This window comes from Gossypium arboreum, chromosome 3, assembly GCF_025698485.1.
Source record: "Gossypium arboreum isolate Shixiya-1 chromosome 3, ASM2569848v2, whole genome shotgun sequence".
Classification (NCBI taxonomy): domain Eukaryota; kingdom Viridiplantae; phylum Streptophyta; class Magnoliopsida; order Malvales; family Malvaceae; genus Gossypium; species Gossypium arboreum.
In genome coordinates this window covers 50,041,468-50,064,649 of record NC_069072.1, presented here as the reverse complement: position 1 = coordinate 50,064,649, position 23,182 = coordinate 50,041,468, and positions in this window count along the sequence as shown.

The window sequence follows — 23,182 nt, the reverse complement described above, 5'->3', positions numbered from 1 at the left end:
AAATGGGCCCGTGGGCCTGCTTATGTAAATCTAACTGTTAGGTGGAAAGTAGTTGGGCCTGATGGGCTGTATGAATGTGATTGGGCCTGATGGGCCATGTGAAGGACATTGGGCCTAAAGGGGCCAAATGAATAAGTGTGGATCTGTTAGTGTTTAGTAAAGGGGTTGTGGACCTAGTTTTTAGTAACTACTCAAGCAGACATAAAACTTAAATAATTAATTAATCACGACCGTGGACGAGTCATAGGGTTAAGGTCTGGCAATGGGTATATGCATGTCTAGGATTGGATCTAGGGAGAGCTTGGTACTTAAACGGTCTTGATGGCTCACCTCCTCTTCTCTGGAATCCTATCTGGTGCATAGTTTCTGTTCACTTTAGCCAACGAGGACTTGTTAACGGGCCAAGGTAAGTAATAAACCCATAATAAAGAGAAATTACCGAAATACCTCCGAATTGTAAAATTATCGAAGTACCCCCAGTTTGTAAAATTACAAAAATACCCTCAATTTATAAAATTACTGAAATACCCTCAATTTGTAAAGTTATCGAAATACCCTTGTAGTGTAAAATTACCGAAATACCCTTGTAGTGTAAAATGACCGACATAGCCCTGTAGGGTAAAATGACTATTTTTTCGTTGAAGGTAAATGACCGACTTAGACTTCGAATTTGACTGATTTGATTATGAATGTATGACTGCGTTTTAATTGACTTGACTATGGTTGTATGAATAATATGCTCTTAATATATGTTTAAAAGACTGTTACTGAGTATGGCCATTCTGCATACACGTATGATGATTGAGCATGACATACACGACATATTGCATGGGTTGGGAATTATAGAACAGAAGAAGTATATGAGGATGGCATGGTTTCTTGACGACCGTGGATCCACCGATGGCTATTCAGCCTAATATTTGATTAGCAGCTTGCTACAATGAAGGTAGTACCGCAACCGGGCTACCATTGATGTGTATCGGATGGGTGGGTCGATATTTATATCCCCACATGATGTGTACCGGGGGACGGAGTTGGTGTGTAGCGGTTGGATTATTGGGGTAGGTTGCACAGCATTGCATGTATGATATTATCGTGATATTATTGCAATGCGGGCTTCGGCCCAACTGAGGCTAAGATAGGCTAGGCCTAATTAATTCTGTTATGGGCTGTGACCCAAATGATATTGTAACAGGCTTTGGCCCATGTATGCTCTGAATCGGACTGCATCTTTATCGTAATGGGCTCATTTTGCATCGATTCTAAATTTCATACATTTCTTGTTGTTACTCTAGTAAGGGGATTACACACTAAGTTTTCGTAAACTCACCCCGTTTATTAACTGTGCAGGTAATCCCCAGCGTTAGGTGGATCGGTGTCGCAGAGGGACTCGGAGACGACCACACAACTGCATATGTTTTTCTATTTCGTTTATTTAGTTAAGAACTTTGGTTTTTGATTTGGGTTGTATTAAGGCCTCTTTATTTTCTTAACTTTTTATTTGGGAAATTTATTTAGTATGCTTAATATCTGTTAGAAGTAGGGCACGGTTTTCCAAAACAATAACTAGTTTTCAAAATATCACGTTTCCGCAAACTATTTAAAAGTAAGCTTCTACAGCGAGTAAGGTTTTAAGGGAATTAATGTTTCACAAGTTTTAAAATGGCCAGAGGTTTTGAGCAGTAAGAAAGGTTTTCAATGAGAACATTGTTTTCGAAAAACACTTCAATGTGTCATACCAGATTCGGGCCTAACTTCTAGGCCGGGTTTGGGGTGTTACAATGGTAGTCAAAAAGGGACTAAAGACACTGCTGTTCGATCTGAGGCTAGAACTCCTGCCAAAGCCTATGCTATTCGAGCTTGTGAGGAAGCTTAGTCTCTAGATGTGATTACAGGTACTTTCACACTTTATGATACTTTTGTGATTGCTTTGATAGATCCTGGATCAACACATTTGTATATATGCATGAATTTAGTATCCAGTAAGACTTTTCCTATAGAGTCTACTAAATTCGTGATTAAAGTATCAAACCCCCTAGGCAGATGTGTTTTGGTTGATAAAGTTTGCAAGAATTCTCCGTTAATGTTTCGAGACATTTATTTTCTAGCCGATCTGATGTTATTACCTTTTGATGAGTTTGATATAATTCTGGGTATGGATTGGTTAACTTTGCATGATGCTGTTGTGAATTGCAAATGGAACACTATTGACTTGAGATGCAAGAATGATAAAATAGTTTGAATTGAATCTAGTGATTTGAATGGATTGTCTGTTGTGATATCTTCGATGAAAGCTTTGAGTATTGTGAGAAACGGTTGTGAAGCTTACTTTGCCTATGTGATTGATTCGAAAGTGTCAGAAAAGAAAGTTTAATTAGTGTCTATTGTCTGTGAATTCCCTAATGTGTTTCTTGAAGAACTTTTGGGATTACCTTCAATACAAGAAGTTGAATTTGGCATTGAGTTAGTACCAGGAACTACTCTGATTTTGATAGCTCCGCATAAAATGGCTCCGATCGAATTAAAAGAATTAAAGTCACAGTTGCAAGAGTTGACCGATAGAGGGTTTTCTAGACCGGGTTTCTCACCTTGGGGTGCTCCAATTTTCTTTGTGAAAAAGAAAGATGGTATGATTAGAATGTGCATTCATTATCGTCAGTTGAATAAAATGACTATCAAGAATAAATACCCTTTGCCTCGAATTGATGATTTGTTTGATCAATTGAAAGGAGCTACCGTGTTTTCAAAGATAGATTTGAGATCAAGCTATTATCAGTTGCAAGTAAGAGACTCAGACATTCCGAAAACTACATTTAGAACGAGGTACGACCACTATGAATTCTTAGTTATGCCTTTCGGAGTAACAAATGCACCTACTATTTTTATGGATTTGATTAACAGAATATTCAGACCGTATTTAGATCAATTTGTTTTCATATTTATTGATGACATATTTATTTATTCACGTGATGAATCCGAGCATGCCGAGCATCTAAGAATAGTGCTACAGGCTTTGGGTGATAAGAAATTGTATGCGAAGTTTAGCAAATGTGAATTCTAGTTACGAGAAGTCGATTTTATGGGTCATATTGTATCAGCATTAGGTATCCAAGTTGTTCCGAGCAAAATTTTAGCTATTTTGGCTTGGAAGCCTCCGAGGAATGTCTCTGAAGTCCGTAGTTTTCTGGGACTTGCCGGTTATTATAGAAGGTTCGTAAAAGGCTTTTCTATGATTGCAACTCCGTTAACGAAACTGCTTCAGAAAGATGTGAAGTTTGAATAGTCAAAAAAGTGTCAAAAAAGTTTTGATCAATTGAAAGCGCTATTGACTGAAGCTCTAGTGTTAGTATAACCCGAATCGGGTAAAGAATTTGTGATTTATAGTGATGCTTCGTTGAAAGATCTGGGATGTGTTTTGATGCAGGATGGCAAAGTTATTGCTTATGCTTTGAGATAGTTAAAGCCGCATGAAAAGAATTATCCGAATCATGATCTAAAATTGGTGGCTATTGTGTTTGCCTTGAAGATTTGACGCCACTATCTGTTCAGTGAGAAATGTCATGTTTATTCTAATCATAAGAGTTCAAAATATCTGATGACTTGGAAAGATTTGAATCTGCGACAGAGAAGATGGTTAGAACTGTTAAAAGACTATGAGCTTGTTATTGATTATCATCTAGGAAAAGCAAATGTTGTTGCTGATGCTTTGAGTAGAAAATCACTGTTTGCATTGCATGGATGAATGCTCATTTGGTTGCATCTGATGATGGTTCAGTTTTAGCCGAATTAAAGGCAAGACCATTATTTATTCAATAGATATTAAAGCTCAAATGGTTGATAATGAGATTTTAGCAAACCGAGCTCAGTGTGATTTAGATTCTGATTCAGAATTCAGAGTTAATTGTAACGCCCTAAAAATCTTTAAAATTTATTTATTTATGTTTATGTTACACAAGTGCATGTCTGCTTCAGTGGTTAAGTGTCTTGGGAAGAGTCTGAGAAGTCTTAGGTTCAAGCCTTGGCTTGTGCAAAATTTTTATTTTAAATGAATAAACCCTGTCTCTAGTCAGTAGGTTTATAAATAAATATAGGTATAACATGACAGAATGGGCCTGCCGGTCTAGTGGTTAAGTAGTGTGGCAAAGTGTTGGTGGACTTGAGTTCGAGTCTTGGTGTACGCAGTGGAGTGTTTTATTTTGCTACTAGTGTCGTATGGGTGTTTGAGTTTAATTAAACTATTGAAGAGTTGTGGTGGATTTTGAATTTGTGGTTGAGGGAGAAGTGGATAGTTTTTAGGGATTTGGGGAGAAAAATGTGGGAGTTTGAAGATAGTTTGTTGTTTCTCAATTTTTCGGTTTTGGATGGTACTTTCTCCCTATTACTGTTTCTATTGACTGTTTTCACTTCTTGGAGGTCGATTTTTGCTGAGGGCGCATACGAATATCTTTCTTTTTTATTCTATTCTGACGTTGTTTTCCTTACTCCTCTAGGAAACTTCCATTTCTTGTTTTCTTTGGCCGAGCACTTTCTTTTAGTTTTGGTCATTATCTTGCTTTTCATCTTGATTGCTTTCCTGCCGAATTTCACCCTTCTAGTTCTCTCTTGCCAAATTGGTCTGTTTCCCAAAAACTTCCTTCCTTTGCTACCATTTGCTTCCCCAAATACTTCCCTTTTCCATCAATTTTTTGCTTTCCACCCCCAGTGTTTCGTTTGTATTTTGTTAATCCCAAAAACCTATGTCAAATATTGCTAGTTATGTGGTTGCTATATCTTTTATTCCCTTCGACCTCGTCACTTCCCACGACATACGTTCTTTCCCCTCTGTTGCCGGTTCTTTTTCTTATTCTGCTTCCCTCATTGTGCATCTCTTTCTGTCTTTGTTGCTATTGATCTTTGAGTTTTACTCTCTGTCAGATTGTGGTTACCTTGGTCTCGTTCCTTCTCGGTTTTGGTCTTCAATTGACCCATCTTTTTTTCATGGTTCTGTACTTTCAGTAAGTTGGATATTCATTTGGTTCAAAATGTTTGTGCGAATAATAGTTAATAGGATTCGGTTAGAATGCAGGTAATCACTAAGGAGCTAGTGACCAGTCTTTTACAATGGTTTAACTATGCAAAGCCTTAGTAGTTCAATCAAGGAAAGTGACAATTGATCTTTGGACAAGTATTTTGATGAGGGATCGTTTTAATATAGTTGTTATGTGATTAATTGTGTGTTATGGTTGGATATAGGTTTGGAGTGCTCAAGAACGATGTGCGCACTTTTCGTAATCAGGTGCATGTAAACACAACCTCTCAAACTGAAATCGGTAAAAAGCCAGAAATGTGAATTGTCAACGCCACACGGGCGTACGACTGTCTGTGTGGTAGGCCGTGTGTTCGAACACGGACGTGTGATCGATGAGGCAGGCCATGTACGATTCATGAGCAGGGACAAATTAGGTTGAGTGGGCCCTACAGTATATGGGTCCCACACGAGTGAACCACATGAGCGTGTGGGAATATTGGGCCAGGCCGTGTGATCTACACGGCTAAGGCCATTTTTGGGCTTGTAGGCTACACGGACGTGTGGGCCCACCTAAGCAAATGACATGGGCTTATAGGCCCATTTTTACTGTTAAACTACTAAGGTTGCACGGGTCGCCCGAGACGACTGTGAACCTACTATAGGGTCGGTAAGTGTACTTAGACCCCCAATTGACTGAAATGACTGCTATACCTTTATATGATATAAACATTTGTATGACTGTATATGAGGCATGCTGCTAAAACTATTCTGAATGCATGTATAGTACTATGACTTTGCATGACATGTTGTATATTGCACTGCATTGGGTTGGGGGTTATATTATGCGGAGGAAGTGCACTGATAGGCCTCAAGCCTGATTTACTGGCAGCTCAGCTGCATATTACTATATGGTGTCGCATTCGACATTACTTGGAGTGTAGGGTTGGGTGGGTTGATTATATCCCCACATGGAGTGCAGGGTTGAATGGAGATGGTGTGTAGAGGCTAGTTGGGTAGGAATCTTGTGATTGCATATATGTGACTGTTACTGTACTGAGATGGGCTAAGGCCCAAACTGGATTGACACTGTTACTGAAAAAGGGCTTATGCCAGATTGTGATTATCTGTATGCTATCTATTTTTGTGCATGGGGATTATGCACTAATTTTTCATAAACTCACCCCTTTTGTTTCACTACGCAGGTAATCCCCAGACGTAGGTGGATCGGAGCAGCAAGAGACTCAAAGTTGGCCACACAACCGCGTATATTTTCGTATTTGATTGTGATTATAAGTAATATTGTTTGGGGTAATTTTTATTGTAATAGGGCCTCTATGGATTTTTAACTTAACTTGGGATTTGTTTTTCATTGCTTATGATTCATAATCACTGGTGGTAGGAAAACATGGGTTTTCAATAGTTACAAATGTTTTCTTTCAAAACACTCACCGCTACGTAAATTGTTTTAAAAGCTTCTGTCAATTATATCGACTTATAAATAAATGCATAATGTTTTGAAAACAAATAACTTGATTTAGTGATAACACAAGATAACAAAAATGGCCTAACTACTACTTATTTTTTGAAAGCACTTTCATGTGACATCGCCAGACTCGGCCATAACATCTGGGTCGGGTTTAGGGTGTTACATTAATAAAGATAATTGTCTGAGATTTCGAGATATAATTTGTGTTCCGAGAAATTCAGAATTGATTCAGATGATTTTGGATGAAGCTCACAATAGTCATTTATCTGTTCATTCGAGTAGTATGAAAATTTATAATGACCTGAAATAGCATTACTGGTGGTCTAAAATGAAAAGAGATATCTCTGACTTTGTTTCTAAATGTTTAATCTGTCAGCAAGTTAAAACTGAACATTAAGTGTCCTCTGGTTTGTTACAACCAATTATGATACCAGAATGGAAATAGGATAGAGTGACGATGGATTTTGTTTCGAGTTTTCCTCTATCTCCGAGAAAGAAAGATGCAATCTGGGTTGTAGTTGATCGATTGACAAAATCAGCCCATTTTATTCCGGTACGATCCGGTTACTCACTTGATAATTTAGCTGAGTTATACATTTCCAATATTGTGAGAATACATAGTGTGCCATTATCTATTGTGTCAAACAGAGATACGAGATTTACATCGCGATTTTGGAAGATATTGCAAGATGCTCTGGGTACAAAATTGCACTTCAGTGCTGCTTTTCACCTGCAACAGATGGTCAATTCGAGCGGATTATTTAGATACTCGAGGATATGTTGAGATGTTGCATTCTTGAGTTTGAAGGTATGTGGGAATAGTATTTACCTTTGATTCACTTATAATAACAGTTTTCAATCGATAATTAAAATGGCACCATACGAAGCCTTATATGGTTGCAAATGTCGTACACAATTGTATTGGTCAGAACTCAGTGAACATAAGATACACAGGGCTGACTTGATAAAAGAGATTGAACAAAAAGTAAAATCCGAGATAGTCTGAAAGCAGCATCTGATCGTCAGAAATCATATGCAGATTTGAAAAGAAAGACATTGAATTTGAGATTGGCGATAAAGTGTTTTTGAAAGTGTCCCCGTGGAAGAAAGTACTTCGATTTGGAAGAAAAGGCAAATTGAGTTTAAGGTTCATCGGTCCGTATGAGATTACCGAGTGTATCGGGCCGGTTGCTTATCGATTGTCGTTGCCACCTGAGTTAGAAAAGATTCACAATGTATTTCACGTATCGATGCTTCAACGATACAGATCTGATCCTTCACATTTGATTCCTCCGTTCAAGATTGAGATTCAATCTGATATGACCTACGATGAAAAATCGATCCATATCCTAAATCGTGAGGTTAAAAAATTGTGAAACAAGAAAATTCCATTAGTAAAAGTGTTGTGGAATCGACACAGTATTGAAGAGGCTACTAGGAGCCTGAAGATGTTATGAGACAACAATATCCGAATCTGTTCAACGGTAAGATTTTCGGAGATGAAAATCCCTAAGGGGGAGAATTGTAACAGTCTGGAATAGACTCTAGTCGGAATAGTGGTTTAGGGGCCACAAATCTGAGTCAGAAAAAAATATTTAATATTATTTTTTTTGTTTAAAATATGTGTATTGACATGTGTGAAAATTTCGTATGAAAATTCAGAAAATTGTGTGCTTAATTTGATAAAAAGACCTAATCCCGTAAAATGTAAAAGTGACCTTCTATTTGTTAAAATGCTTATTTGGCATGTCTTTGTAAGTGAAAGGTCCTTATGTTGATATATGACCATTGTAAGCTTGAGTGGACAATTATGGCCTTTTATATTAATGTTATAAATGTTTATTATTAAGGGCAAATTTGGTATTTGGTAATTAAAGCCATATTTATAAAATAAAAAACATGAAATTAGCCATTTGTTCATGCTATTGCGAAAAATACAAAAGGAAAAGAAAAGAAAATACAAGCTAGGGTTCGACTATTTATTTTGGTGATTAAGGTATGAGTTTTGTTCGGCTTTTGATGATTTTTACGTTTTTTTTATCGTTGTTAAGTGTTCTAGCTAGCCCATGTTTGAATTTCTAAAATTTTTGATGATTTTGAGTTGAGCCATTGATGAAATTATGAGTTTTATGAAGTTTGATGATAGTATGTGAAAGCTTGATGTTGGGTTAACATGTTTTGTCTTTGAAATTTTGATGAATTTGAATAATTTGGGCTAAATTGTAAAATTGATATTTTGAGGGATTAAAATGTGAAATAAATGAAATATGTTGGCTTATATTAGCACTAGGAATATTCAGCTAAGTATATGTTTAAAGAAATTTGGTGTATTTTTTTTTATTTTATGAATTAAGGACTAAATTGTCAAAATGTGAAAATGTGAGGGCTAATTTGTAAAATAGCCTAAATATGTGTTTTTGGATTGATTTGAATGATTTGGTGAATAAAAGAGTTAAATTTGAATTTATATAGATCAAGAATTAAAGAAAATGAAATTAGATCGGGGAAAGTCGAAAGTCGTCGAGTAACTGATTCCGTCTATCCGAATCCGTACAAGGTAAGTGTATATACAAATAAATGTGAATTGAATTACTATAGATTATATGCTATTGAACTATGAGGAATGAATATATGAGTTGAGAAAAATGAGACATCCGAGAAAGTATCTACAAAGTTCCGACGTCTGAACAGCCCCGTACGAACCTTAGGAATAGTTAGGATACATATGTCATGACATAGGATCTGATATGTGTTACTGTGTAAGACCACGTCTGGGACGTTGGTGTCGACTTATGATTTATGTGTAAGACCATGTCTAGGACATCGGCATCATATTTGATTTCGTGTAAGACCCTGTCTGGGATAGTGGCCTCGATATTTGATTACATGTAACACCACGTCTGGGACGTTTGCATTTATGAGCTTTCCGAGCTATCCGCGTATCCTTATGATTTCGAACGGTTCAATGGGCATTCCGAGAAAATAAATGACTACATGAATTTGTATCTGACTCAGGTACGTTTAAATCATATACCATGTTTGAGAATGAAAGGTAGGTATATGTACCTTGATGAATGTTTGATATAATTATGAGTTACTATGAGAATGAGTTATGACATGTATATGTGAGTTATGTTCAAATGAATTATAAGAGATACGTGGTTAAGTGAATGTATTTTGCCTTAAATTTTATGAATGAATTGATGTTATTTGTTAAGTTTATTTGTATATGGATTACTAAGCTTTTGAAAGCTTACTGTGTGTTGCACTATTTTATAAATTCAAAGCTACTAGAAGCTTAGGGATCGTCAAGGATCATCACCACACTATCGAACCTTATTTTGGTACCTTTTGACATTATGAATATTAGAATATGGCATGTATAGGCTGGAAGTATTTGGATATGTTTTGTAATGTATATATCATGCCATGTGATATGGCTAGTTTGTGGTTGAAATTATGGTTTGATTTTAGTATATGTTATGTGATGTAAATTATGCTTATGTGATGTGTTTATGAATAACCAAAGGAAATGGTCAATTATGGTAAGTTTTGGAATGTGCATATTTGATAAATTGGTAAGTTTATAGCATGTGATTGAATGAAGTAAAAAAGTGAGGTTATGAAACAAATGTTTAGATATGATTTTGTCTTATGTTTTGGCATGTGAATGGATGAGGTGAATTAGAGTTATGAAACATATGATTTAATATGACTTTGGCTCATGATTTGATATGATTGAGTATAGATTATAATCTTGAATTTGGTTGATAATAATATGGCATGAATGAGGTAAGTTTTGGTATTGAAATTGGCTAAAATTATAGTGCAAATGTGCTTGATTTGATGCTTGTAGGTTTGACCCAAATCGGGTGGCAAATTGGCTTTTCAAATGGACTATTTTTGTCCACATAGGCAGAGACACAGGCATGTGTCTCAGCCGTGTGCGACACACGGTCATGTTGCACAGCCGAATGTCCCCTGGGGTACCCTACGATTTTAGGTCAGTCTTGAGCTCGACCAAGGCATACGGGCGTGTGGCTATCAGTGTGACCCAAGTTAGTTTCGACCACGGCCAAGGCGCACGGGCATGTCTTGTGGCCGTGTGATTAAGTCAATATGTATGCCCTGTTTTGATACGGCCTAGGCACATGGGCGTTTCTAAAGCCGTGTGAGGCACATGGCCTGTTCACACTGGTGTGTGACCTGTACAACCTTGAAAAATGTTTAAATTTTGAGAAATTTTGTTTGAGCTTGGTTTAGTCCTGACCTTTTTTTAAAGCATGTTTAAGGTCTCGTTGACCTATGTAAGGGACTTTGTATTGATATTTTACCTTTGATGCTATGATGTTTGTGAAATGAATGTTAAATGTTTCGATATGTCCAGTAACGCCTTTAACCCTAGTCCGGCGATGGGTACGGGTTAGGGGTGTTACGTATAAGCAATGTATATAATGATGCCTTTCATGAATGTGGAAACTTGCATGATTTGAGTTGATGAGTATGTGATGTTTTTGTAAAACAGATGGTAGCATGTAATTGACGTGTGGATGTCTTGATTGTGGCTAATTTGGTTTTATGTAAATGCTTGAATTGGTGCTTTGTTGTGTTGTGTAGGTGTGATAATCAAAGGGTGGCGAAATGGCTTGGTAAATAGCCTTATTTTTGTCTACACGGGTGGACACAAGGGCGTATGTCTAGGCTATGTGCTTCACACGACTTGCCCCACGGGCGTGTGTTTAAGTTGTGTGCCCCCTGCACCTTAATTTTTTTTTGCAAAACAGAATGCTCAGAATTGAGCACACGGGCAGAGACATGAGCATGTGTCCTAGGCGTGTGATGTTTGCACCTATTTTATGAAAAATCATAAAATTTTAATTCGACCACACGGCCTAGTACACGGGCATGTGACTTGGCCGTGCGTCTTCAATTTGTTCTTAGGTGACAAACAGAGAGTTACACGGTGTTGGGACACGGGTGTGTATAACCACACAGCTTGCCCACATGGGCGTGTCCCATATCCACTCGGGCGTTTGACCCCTGTTAAGTGAAAAATTTTCTAAGTTTTTCAAAATTTTCTAAAGTTCTCTGTTTAGTCCCAAACCACTTTCAATGCATGTTTTGGGCCTCATAGGCTCGTATTACGGACTTTATGGTTAAATACAAAAGTTTTAATTTGGACGAAAATTCATGGCTCAAAAATGTATGTTTGTTTGTGTTTTAAGTTTGGTAATGCCTCATACCCTGTTCCGACGTCGAATACAGGAAAGGGGTGTTACAGTCATAATCCTTCAAAAGTTAAATTCATCGCATTTGCCTTATATTCAACTCTTTTTAAGTGAGGAGATACTTAAGGTTCTTATGATCTGTTAGATAATACATCTTTCACAATACAGATGATGGCGCCAAATCTTAAGCGCAAATATCACAACAGCTAACTCCAAGTCGTAGGTCAAATAATTACGTTTATGTGTCTTCAACTGTCTTGAGGCATTATCCACTATCTAGCCTTCTTGTATTAACACAACCAAGTCCCAAGTACGAGGCATCACTATAAACCACAAAATCTTTCTCGGGCTCCAATTGAGTCAATACAAGTGCCTCAGTCAAAACTACCTTGAGTTTCTCAAAACTTTTCTACCTTTCATCAATTCATCCAAACAACACATTTTTCTAAATTAGTTTCATTAAGGGTGCAGCAATAAGGGAAGACCCTTCCATGAACCTATGATAATAATCAACTAAACCCAAGAAACTTTAAACTTTTTTAACACGCTTCGATGGTTTCCAATCTAAGATCGCTTCAATTTTCTTCAGATCCACCTGGATTGTAACATCCCGATTTTGGGCCTAGTCAGATCAGTGGTTTCAGAACCACAAATTCAAGGTCGGAGAAATTATTTTTGATATTATTTTATGTGTTATAACATGATTTTATAGATATTTGAAAAGTTTGGTGAATTAATTTTAGTAGTTGCATGCTTAATTCTGAAAAATGGATTAAATCGCATAAAAAGTGAAAATTATGTTCTACTAGTCAAAAGTGTCATGTAGCTAAATAAATTAGATGTGGAGGTCCTTATTGAATAAATAGACTACTAATAATGAGCGGTGGATGTACATGGAGACAAAAAAATTAAAAGTCAAAGTTGGTGGCTTTAGGTGACTTAAATGGCCACGGAAGCTTGAAAATTTCAGTAACTTCTAACCCTCGCAAGTAAGTGATTTTGATGGTCATTTTTGATGATTTTTATATTTTTGGAACCCTTGTAGCTTAATCTAACTAATGAGGGACTATTTTGCAAAATGGTTGAAAGTCTAGGGTTTTGCCATGAGAATATTCATGTTGTTTGCTGCATTTTTATGGAAGAAAATGAATATTGGTTGTTAAGTAAACAACTTTCGTTAAATGATTTTCATGAAAACACCTAAAATGGGTCATTTTGTAAAAGTTGTAAAATAGGTGGTAAATGTGTGAAATAATGGAAAATGTGAGCTGCCCTAAGCATGAAAATGGTTCGGCTATGCATGGGTAGTAAAGAAATTGAACACATTTCATTTTATAAGCCTAGGGGCAAACATGTAAATATGACAAAGTATAGGGTAAAAATGTAATTTTACCAAAAATGTGAAATTGGGCTAATTTGAGTAGCATGATGAATAAATAAATTAAATATGTTGTTATAGATCAAGGAAGATGAAATTCAGAATTAGATCGGGGGAAAAGCAAAATAATCGAGTAATTGACTTATTTCGTCGTTTCATACTGAGGTAAATTCGTATGTTAATAAGCATTAAATTTGATATGTTTAAATGCTTAATTGATATCATGTATTATTTCGTATGTTATTATTGGATCATGAATAATATAAAAATATGAGATCGTATTGAAAGATCAAATTAAGAGAAATGCAGGGTTGAGCATGATCAAATTACAACATGTTATGAATTGACAGTAAAGACCATGGTTGGACCATCGCAATATGTGTAACCGTGTAAGACCATATCTTGGATATGGCATTGACATGTGATCCTGTATAAGACCATGTCTGGGGCATGGCATTGGCATCGTTATGTGAGCCAGTATAAGACCATGTCTGGTACATGGCATCGACATTGTTATGTGAGCCAGTGTAAGATCATGTTTGGGACATGGCATCGGCATCGTTATGTGAGCTAGTGTAAGACCATGTCTGGGTTATGGCATCGGCATCGTTATATGAGCCAGTGTAAGACTATGTCTGGGACATGGCATCGGCATGATGTATTGTGTAAGACCATAGCTGGGCTATTGGCATAGATATGAGATTTCCATGTAAGACCATGTCTGGGACATTGCATTGGTACAATACATCATGTACGAGTTTTCCCGAGTATCCTTGGTATCCCAAGAGGTTCAACGGGTAAATCCAAGGATTTTGTCAAAGAAATGACAAGGTATGATCATGATGAAAGGGTACAGGTATGTACGCAAAATTCATGAGTAATGAATTTGATGTATATGGGACATTTGGTAAGAATGTAAATGAGTAATTCCTACCTGTGAAAATGATCTTGTGATGACCTTGTGATTATAAGTCTATACTTATGATGTATAAATAGGTGGTAAATTTGATTGATGATCATGTGTGAGGCTTTCAAGCCAAATTAAATTGAGACATGATAAGTTTAAGTTTTGTTGTTGATGTACAGGTTAAATTGGCCAATGAATGGTATGTAAATATTTTACAATGACTAGCTATTGGAATGGCTAGTTAAGGATATGCTTTGGTGTTATGTATGATTAAATGGAAGTTAATACAAAGAAATCATGAAAGAGTAAAGTTAGCAGTAAAACAGTTCTAGACAGGAGCAATTGTAGAACTTTGAAAAATCACCAAAAATTGTGGAAATTTAATTAGAGGTTGAATAAGATATTAAATTAAATATTATTGAGTCTAGTTTCACATAGAAGAAACAATGTAAGCAAAAGAATTTCATATTATGAGATGTTTGAATTTTTGTGGGACAGGGTCAAGATGAATTTGGAATCCCCTGTTTTGAATTTGAAAAATCATTAAAAATAGTATAAAAATAATTATGAGTTATAATTTATATTTTTAAATTATTAATGAATATATTTTCAAGAAAATTAAATGAGAACATCATCCAAGTCCCGTACGAGGAGATAATTAATTTTTAGTGAAGAAGGGCCAAAACTGTCTGACGGCAGAACAGGGACGACTTTAAAGAATAAATTGTACTTATTGGCTTAACCGAAAATTCTGGAAATTTTATGGTAAGGAGATATGTGAGTCTAGTTTCAGGAAAAATTAGTGGAACTTAATTTTGAGTTCCGTATCTCAAGATATAAATAATTTAGTGACTATAACTTGCGTAGACAACTTCATATGAACATAAGTGAATAATGGAACTTTGTGCAATTATGATTGCATTATCTTGAGAACATATTATGAGGATTTTTAAAAGCATGTTAATAAATTGTTTATTATTTACATACCTACTTACTAAGCTATATGCTTACTTTCTCTTCCTTTCCTTTTTCCTATAGTGTCACGGATGCTAGCTCGAGTTGGAGGTTGTCGGAGATCCTATCACACTAACAAGCTATTGATGGGTATCAATGATTTTCTAGCATTTTAAATGTATGGCATGTATAGGGATTTGGTTATTGTGTACATGATATTATGAGTTGGCCTAGAATATTGGCCTATGCTAATTGAAGGTCATTTTTGTATAAGGCCATTTAGTGTGGCCAATATTTGCTATGCTATAAGTCTATGATGAAGTATTACATGGATGTGCATCCTTGTTTGGGTTGGATGAGTGAATGCGTGATAATTATGTGTGGAAAATACTAAATGTGAATGGTTGAGTAAGTTATATGTTGTAATTAGTTAAGTGTGTGTGTGGTTGTGCATGTTGAATGTGATTTATAAATAGTGTGTGAATGCCATGGTGTGGTTATTGGGATGTCTAAAAATGTCATGTTATGTGTTCATAAACTTAGTATGGGTGTGCAAGTTTTTTTTGGATGGAAAAAGACTTGGTAAATAGCCTAACTATCATCCATATGGAAGGCCACATAGCCTAGCACATGGGCGTGTGACATGGCCGTGTGGCCCAAAATGGGTGATGACATCATAAACAAAGAGTTACACAGGTGGAGGAAACGGGCGTGTCCTGAGCTACACGGGTATGTGTGACCACACGACCTGCCCACACGGGCTTGTGACTCTCCAAAATATGAAAATTTTCTTAGTGTCTCAAAAGTTTCAAAAGTTCTCAGTTTAGTCCCTAACCACCTCCAATGTATGTTTTGGGCCTCGTAGGCCCATATAAGGGACTTTAAGATAGAAATTGAAAAGTTTTAAATTTGAACGAAATTTTATGACCTACAAATGTTTGTATGCATGCGTTTGAGTCTAGTAACGCCTCGTACCCTATTCCAACGATGGACGTTGGTAAAAGGTGTTACATGGATCCCATCTGCTGACATAACATGGCCTAAGAACGTTACCTCTTTTAGCCAGAATTCGCATTTACTCAACTTAGCATACAACTATTTTTCCCACAATATCTGCAAAACAATTCCCAGATGTGTGTCGTGATCCTCCTCAGAATGAGAATATACCAAAATGTCATCTATGAAGACAACCACAAACTGATCCAAGTATGAATGAAAAACACAGTTCATCAAGTCCATGAATGTAGTAGGGACATTAGTTGAACCATATGGCATGACTAGAAACTCACAATACCTATATCGAGTCTTAAAAGTGATTTTCAAGATGTAAGACTCCCTCACCATCAATTGATAATACCTTGATCTTAAGTTTATCTTTGAAAACATCGTCGTTCCTCTGAACTAATCAAACAAATAATCGATTCAAGGAAAAGGATACTTATTCTTGATAGTCAACTTGTTCAATTGTCTATACATAATCGCAACGTATCGTACTTTTTCTTTAATAACAAAATCGATGCACCCCACGGAGATACACTTGGTCGAATGAAACCTCGGTCAAGTAACTCTTGCAACTAAATCTTTAACTCATTAAGCTCTTTTGGTGCCATACAATAGAGTGCAATAGACAACTATGCAATACCAGGAAAGAGCTCAATGTCAAATTCTACTTCACGATTCAATGGCAAACTAGGTAACTCTGCCAGAAATAAGTCAGGAAAATCCTTAACGATATGGATATCCTGAACTCTCAATTCCTTGCTAACTGAGTTCATCACATAAGCCAAATAGGCTTCAGAATCTTTCTCCATCATCTTTTCAACCTTAATAGCCGAAACCACATTAGACAAAAATTTAGGCCTTTCTCTGACAACTACAATTTCCAATCCATCACTACTCTGCAGAACAATCCACTTCATTTCAAAATCTACCTTAGCCTTATGCTCAGTTAACAAGTTCATACCAAGAATCACATTAAAACCATAAAAAGGCAATTTTATAAAGTTTACCAAAAATACAAGCCCTTGAATCATGAAGGGACACCTACAATATACTCAATTCACCATAACACTTTCACTGAAGAAACTAATAATAGTCATGCCCAAACCAATAATTTCTACAAGAATTTCTAAATCACAAGCCAGTTCACTCAAAATATACCAATGCGTAGAGCCAGAATCAACCAAAGAAAATAATGGAATAGACAACAAACTGAGTACATGCGATAACATTTGTCAAATTTTGATCTTGCAGCTTTCTAACAGCATAAACCTGAACTGGACCTCCTGACTCAACATGAGTAGCAACAGTATGAGCAACGAATCGTTGCCTAACCGGTCTCCCATTACCTCCTCTACCTCGACCACAGCCTCTAACAGGCATAAATACAGGTGTAAAACTCTGAGTCACCAAAACCTCAACTTTGTTTAGACAGTCTCTTAACAAGTGTTCCTTAGAGCCATACTTGAAACATCTACCTGACAATTTCTGGCACTATCTAAAATGCCTATGCTCACAATGCATACAAAGTGACCATTTAGAACCACCTGATGATTTACCAGTACTAACCACCACACTACTCTACTGCTTAGACTAACTTAGTTGAAACCCATATCTAGTACCTCTACTGTAACACCCTTTACCTGTATCCAAGGCCGGAACAGAGTACGAGGCATTACCAGACTTAACCATACACATAGATCAAAACCAGGCCATAAAATTTCATTTAATTCAAAACTTTTCAAACACATGCATAGACTCATATTTAAAGATATATAACGTGGCATAAATGAGCACTTGCACATCCATAATCATGCAATAACATGTCTTTCACTTTAAACATATTTGCTTACCATCCTGTATATAATATACATTCTTACATTAACTAGAACTAGACATGCTAAATCTTATTCTTGTTTTATACCATCATAACGTAGTTACCAATTTTTCCATTAAACATCCATATTCAAGGCAACATTACTTATTTCCATTTCATTCATGATCCACTGGCCTGCATTTAACTTACCTGATGTATTACCAATCATGCATAACAAACAAAGCTAACTATATCATCACATCAAAACATAGGACAAGGCATGATTAATTAAACTTATTAACCATAATCGATAAGGACCACATCTCATGATCATATACGATAACTCAATGCAAACTGATACATATGGTCAAACTCATAATAATAATACATATCACAAACCAACTTCCTATACATGCCACTCACTTGATATTTCTAATATTTGAATTAATTCTCCCAAAAATGATAGTTTGATAATGTGATTTTGCCTCCGACGATCTCCAACCCCGAGCCGACCTGCCAATACTAAAGAGATAGAGAGTATGGGTAAGCTTTATGCTTATTAAGTCCATATGAAATTAATAAGCAATTACTAACATGCTTTTCAAGATAAAACACTATAATTGTACAATTACACATGTTCAGGTTAAGTTATTTTATCAAGTTATAGTTACTAAATCATTCATATCTGAAGCTACAAAACTCAAATTTTAGTTTTGTTAATTTTACATGAAACTAGATTCATATACCTTTCTCCCATAAAATTTCCAGAATTTTTGGTTTAGCCAATTAGTACAGTTTATTCATTAAAGTTTCCCCTATTTTGCTGTCCAATAGTTCTGACCTCTCTTCACTAAAAATTATTTATCTCATATTTCGGGACTCAGATGATGTTCCCATTCATTCATCCTGAAAGTATACTCATTTAATATTCTATTCATATAAATTATAACTCATAATTATTTTTTTACAATTTTTAACAATTTTTCCAAGTCAGAACAGGGGATCTCGAATTCATTCTGACACTGTCTCACAAAAATTATAATATCACATAATATAGAACTCTTTTGCTCCCCCTATTTATTGTATATGAAAATAGACTCATTAATATTTAATTCTGTAATTTTTTTGAAATTTAATTCAACTTACATAAGTTTTGGTGAATTTTCAAAGTCACGCAATTACTGTTGTCCAACACTGTTTTACTACTAAAATTCACTCTTACATAATTTCACTTAATCCATTTTGTCTTATCGAAGTTCACTCAAATATAGAGCATATTGCTCATAATTTTCATAAACATATACCTACACTTATTCATCATATAATCATGTTCACATGTATTTTTACTTAATCGATTTTCCCGTTGAACTCTTCAGAATAATAACTGATACTCAGTTGCATGCACATATTTTCACACTTGTAGACAAGGCTATCTAGTACGCATAGTAACCTGCACTTAGTACTACATATGCGACCAATTATCCAGTACACGTAGTAGCCTGCACTTAGTACTACACACGTGACCTAACCATCTGATACACGTGGTAGCCTGCATTTAGTACTACACACGTTATCGAAGTTATCGGGTACGCATAGTAGCCTGCACTTAGTACTACACACGTGACCTCACAATAGATCATTCGTATCATTTCTATTTTGAAGGCTCAACCGGGAAATTCCTCACTTTCCAACATGTTACAAATTTATTCATAGTCCTTTTTCTGTTTGCAATTTACAACAAATAGTCATTCTATAGGCAGCCACATTTCATATGATAACATAATATAATAAAATAAAAAGAATCAATAAATTATTTACGTACAAACTTGTCGAAATCTCATCAGGTACAATCGTGTAGCAATTCATACAACCCAGGTAATAGTAATTTAACACTCAATTCATGTAACAATAATTTGCCATTCAATTTCACATGAGACAACAAGCATTACATTTTTCCATATCATACATACCATCCATCAACTTCTCTTAAACATATTAAATCATACAATTTATGCCATATCAATAGAGCATTACAAATCATGCATGGTATTGCATTATTATTAACACACGAACTTACCTCAATCCAGAAATAGCAATTTACTATTTTAGTCCATAACTTGTATTTTCCCGATTTAAGCCCGACTCTCGATTTCCTTCATCTATATTATCACATTTAGCCTAATAATTAGTCACATTATTTATACGGGTCCAAAAATCATATTTTTACAAATTTGTATTTTGACCCCTAAACTTTTGCATATTTGCACTTTTTCCCCAAGGTTCGGAAATTAAACTTCATCCTATTTTCTTATGTTTTATGATATGCTGATCATTTTTCCGTTCTATGGAAACATCAAATTCTCACTCTAACATGTACTTATGAACATTAGGTATTTTTACTGATTATGTCGTTTTACTCGTTTTCACGTAAAATCACTTAGCAAAAGTTGTTTAACACAATTTCAAGCTTCATATACTACCATTAAACATCAAAATACATGCATATCATTCATGGGTAAATTTTTAAACACAAACCCTAGCTCAAAATAATGGTAGAAATAGCTAGAACATGTTGCCGGGACTTCAAAAATGTAAAGAACATTAAAAACGGGGCTCGAGATCACTTACAAATGAGCTTGGAAAGCTTGAAAACCCTAGCCATGGTGTTTTTCATGAAAAATTTGGCCATGAGGAAGAAGATGAGCAAATTTGGCTTATTTTGGCATTTTTAATTCATTTAATTACCAATTTACTAAAATGCCCTTAATGAAAAACTTTTAAAAACCTATCATACCATGTCCATTTTTGTCCAAAAACTTCAAAATGGTCTAATTACCATTTAAGGACCTTTAATTTAAAAACTCATAACAATTAGACACTTCTAACATGTAGAACTCAACTTTTGCACTTTTTACAATTTAGTCCTTTTGACCAAATTGAGTGCCCAAACGTCGAAATCTTCGAACGAAATTTTCACAAAATCATTCCGTGAAATTGTAGACCATAAAAATATAATAAAAATGAATTTTCCTCATCAGATTTGTGGTCCCGAAACCACTGTTCCAATTAGGCCCAAAATCAGGATGTTACATCTACTAGAACTCTGAGTATCACATCCTCTCTTAGGTGGTCTCCCAAATACAGTAGAACTATCGAAGATTTTTTTTCTCGATTCATTCACTATTGAGCGCAGCGGCTTAGCCAAAGTCTCCTCAACGGCTTTGGCTTTCTCTACCAACTCATCAAATAGCTCAGTATTTTGAGCTACCAAATAAACCCGAATCTCTCGATTAAACCCAAAACAAAACCTCTTGCATTAGACCTTCTCAGTAAGAACCATCTCAAGAGCATACTGACTGAGTCATACAAACTCTTACTCATAGTCAGCCACAATCAAACTACTTTGAACCATGTCCAAAAACTCATGTTTATAGGCTTTCATGTATTGTTTGCCTATAAAATTCCTTTTTAAAACCTCTAAGAAATAACCCCCCGTCAAACGGTCTATAATGGTACCTCTCTTTACCTTATTCAACCAACGATAGGCTTACCGTTGAGTAGGGACACGGTACAATCGAACTTCTCCTTGTCAGTACAGGACATTTGTTCGATGATCCTCTCAACATCTTCAAGCCAGTATTCCGCTACAGTCGAATCAGCTCCTTTCACTTTAGTAAAATCTTTACCTCTCAAATCCTACAAACGTTCAAGTGGAAGTCCCTGATTGGCAAGTGCTAGAGCAGAGTTGCCACTATCAATCCTCTAAAATGCCCCAATCTTTCATCAAAGGACCAACACCCTCATTAGGTATATTCACTCTATGCGGTAGCACATGAGGTGCAAAGGTGTGTCATCCTCTTTAGCATTCTCCTTTACATTCATACGTCTATGAGGAATCTTGTATCTAATATCGCACACACAAAAAAACTAAAGGTGAGAGTGGCGGGGAAAAGATCCAAGGCATATTTCTAAAAGAAAACTTTTGTATAAAGGTAATGCATTATCAATCCTACCATAATTTCAAGCAAGTTTATACACTTTCAAACAGAGATATCTAAATCAGATAGTTCAAGTATTAAGAAAATTTAGACACTTAGGTTTCTGGATACATGGGTTACGTAACCTCAATCTATACATAGTTAACTTAGGTCTGAGTGTTAGAGAATCTAGACTCTATACCACTAAATGAAACACCCCACACTTGGCCCGGCCACTAGACCCGAGTAACAGGAATCCATAACAACCATCGTAACTTACACGTACATGCACAACATTCAAGCGAGGTCAATTATTAATAACTTAATCAATTACAAAGGTGTTCACGAATTAACAAACATTAATCGTCACTAGAAACAATTTAAAAACGTGCTTAAGGACCATTTAGAAAAATTATAAAGAAATCATGTAGGTATCGATATTTATCAAGACAGGTATCAGTACCATTAAGAAAATCAATACCATTTTAGCATTTTCCTTAAAAATTTGAAACCAAAAGTTTTATAGATACCTAAACAAATGTATCTGTATTTTTACCTCGAGTATCAATACTCGTGAAAGAGTATCGATACCAAATTGAGTTATTGTTTACCTGCACATTCGTTCTAGTACTGAGGTATCGATACTTATACTTTAAATATCAATACCTCTATACTATTTGACAAAAAACACAACAACATCAGGCAAAATTCATACTCAAACATATTGCTCTTCGACATGCATCAGCAAACACATTATTCGACATCAAATTGACCATACATATAGTCTAAAGCACCATCAAAACTTCAACTATTCAAGCCAAAATAAAACCAATAAAATGATAATAAATCCATCAAAATCCTAAAAGTCTAAAATTATAATAAACCATTAAGGACACAAAAACAATCAACCAAACACATTGCCTTTATTCCCAAAGTTCAAAAGAATAATAATGTCACCTTCTCAATTTACTATAGCCGAACCTGGATTACTTTCTTGGTCGCACCATTCACATCAGAAACATTAATTATCTGTAATGGTATGGAAAGAGTGTGTGAGCTTAACGAGCTTAGTGAATGATCAAAATTACAGCAAATAAACATAATATCATATGTTAAACAAGAGCATCTAAAGCACAATTACAACAATACTAAACTATAACGCCAATCAAATTTAATTATGCATTGCTTACAAATACATCTAACTTTGTACTCATATACTTATATATATTGTAACACCCCTCACCCGTATTCAATGCTGGAATAGGGTTACAGAGCATTACTAAACTTATCACATATTTAAACATACAATTCTCATACAATTAGTCAATTCAAATACAATTCATTCACAATTAATGATATTGTCCAAATTACGAGCCTACGAGGCCCAAAACATGCATTCTAGGTGATTCGAGATGTAACACCCCTAAGC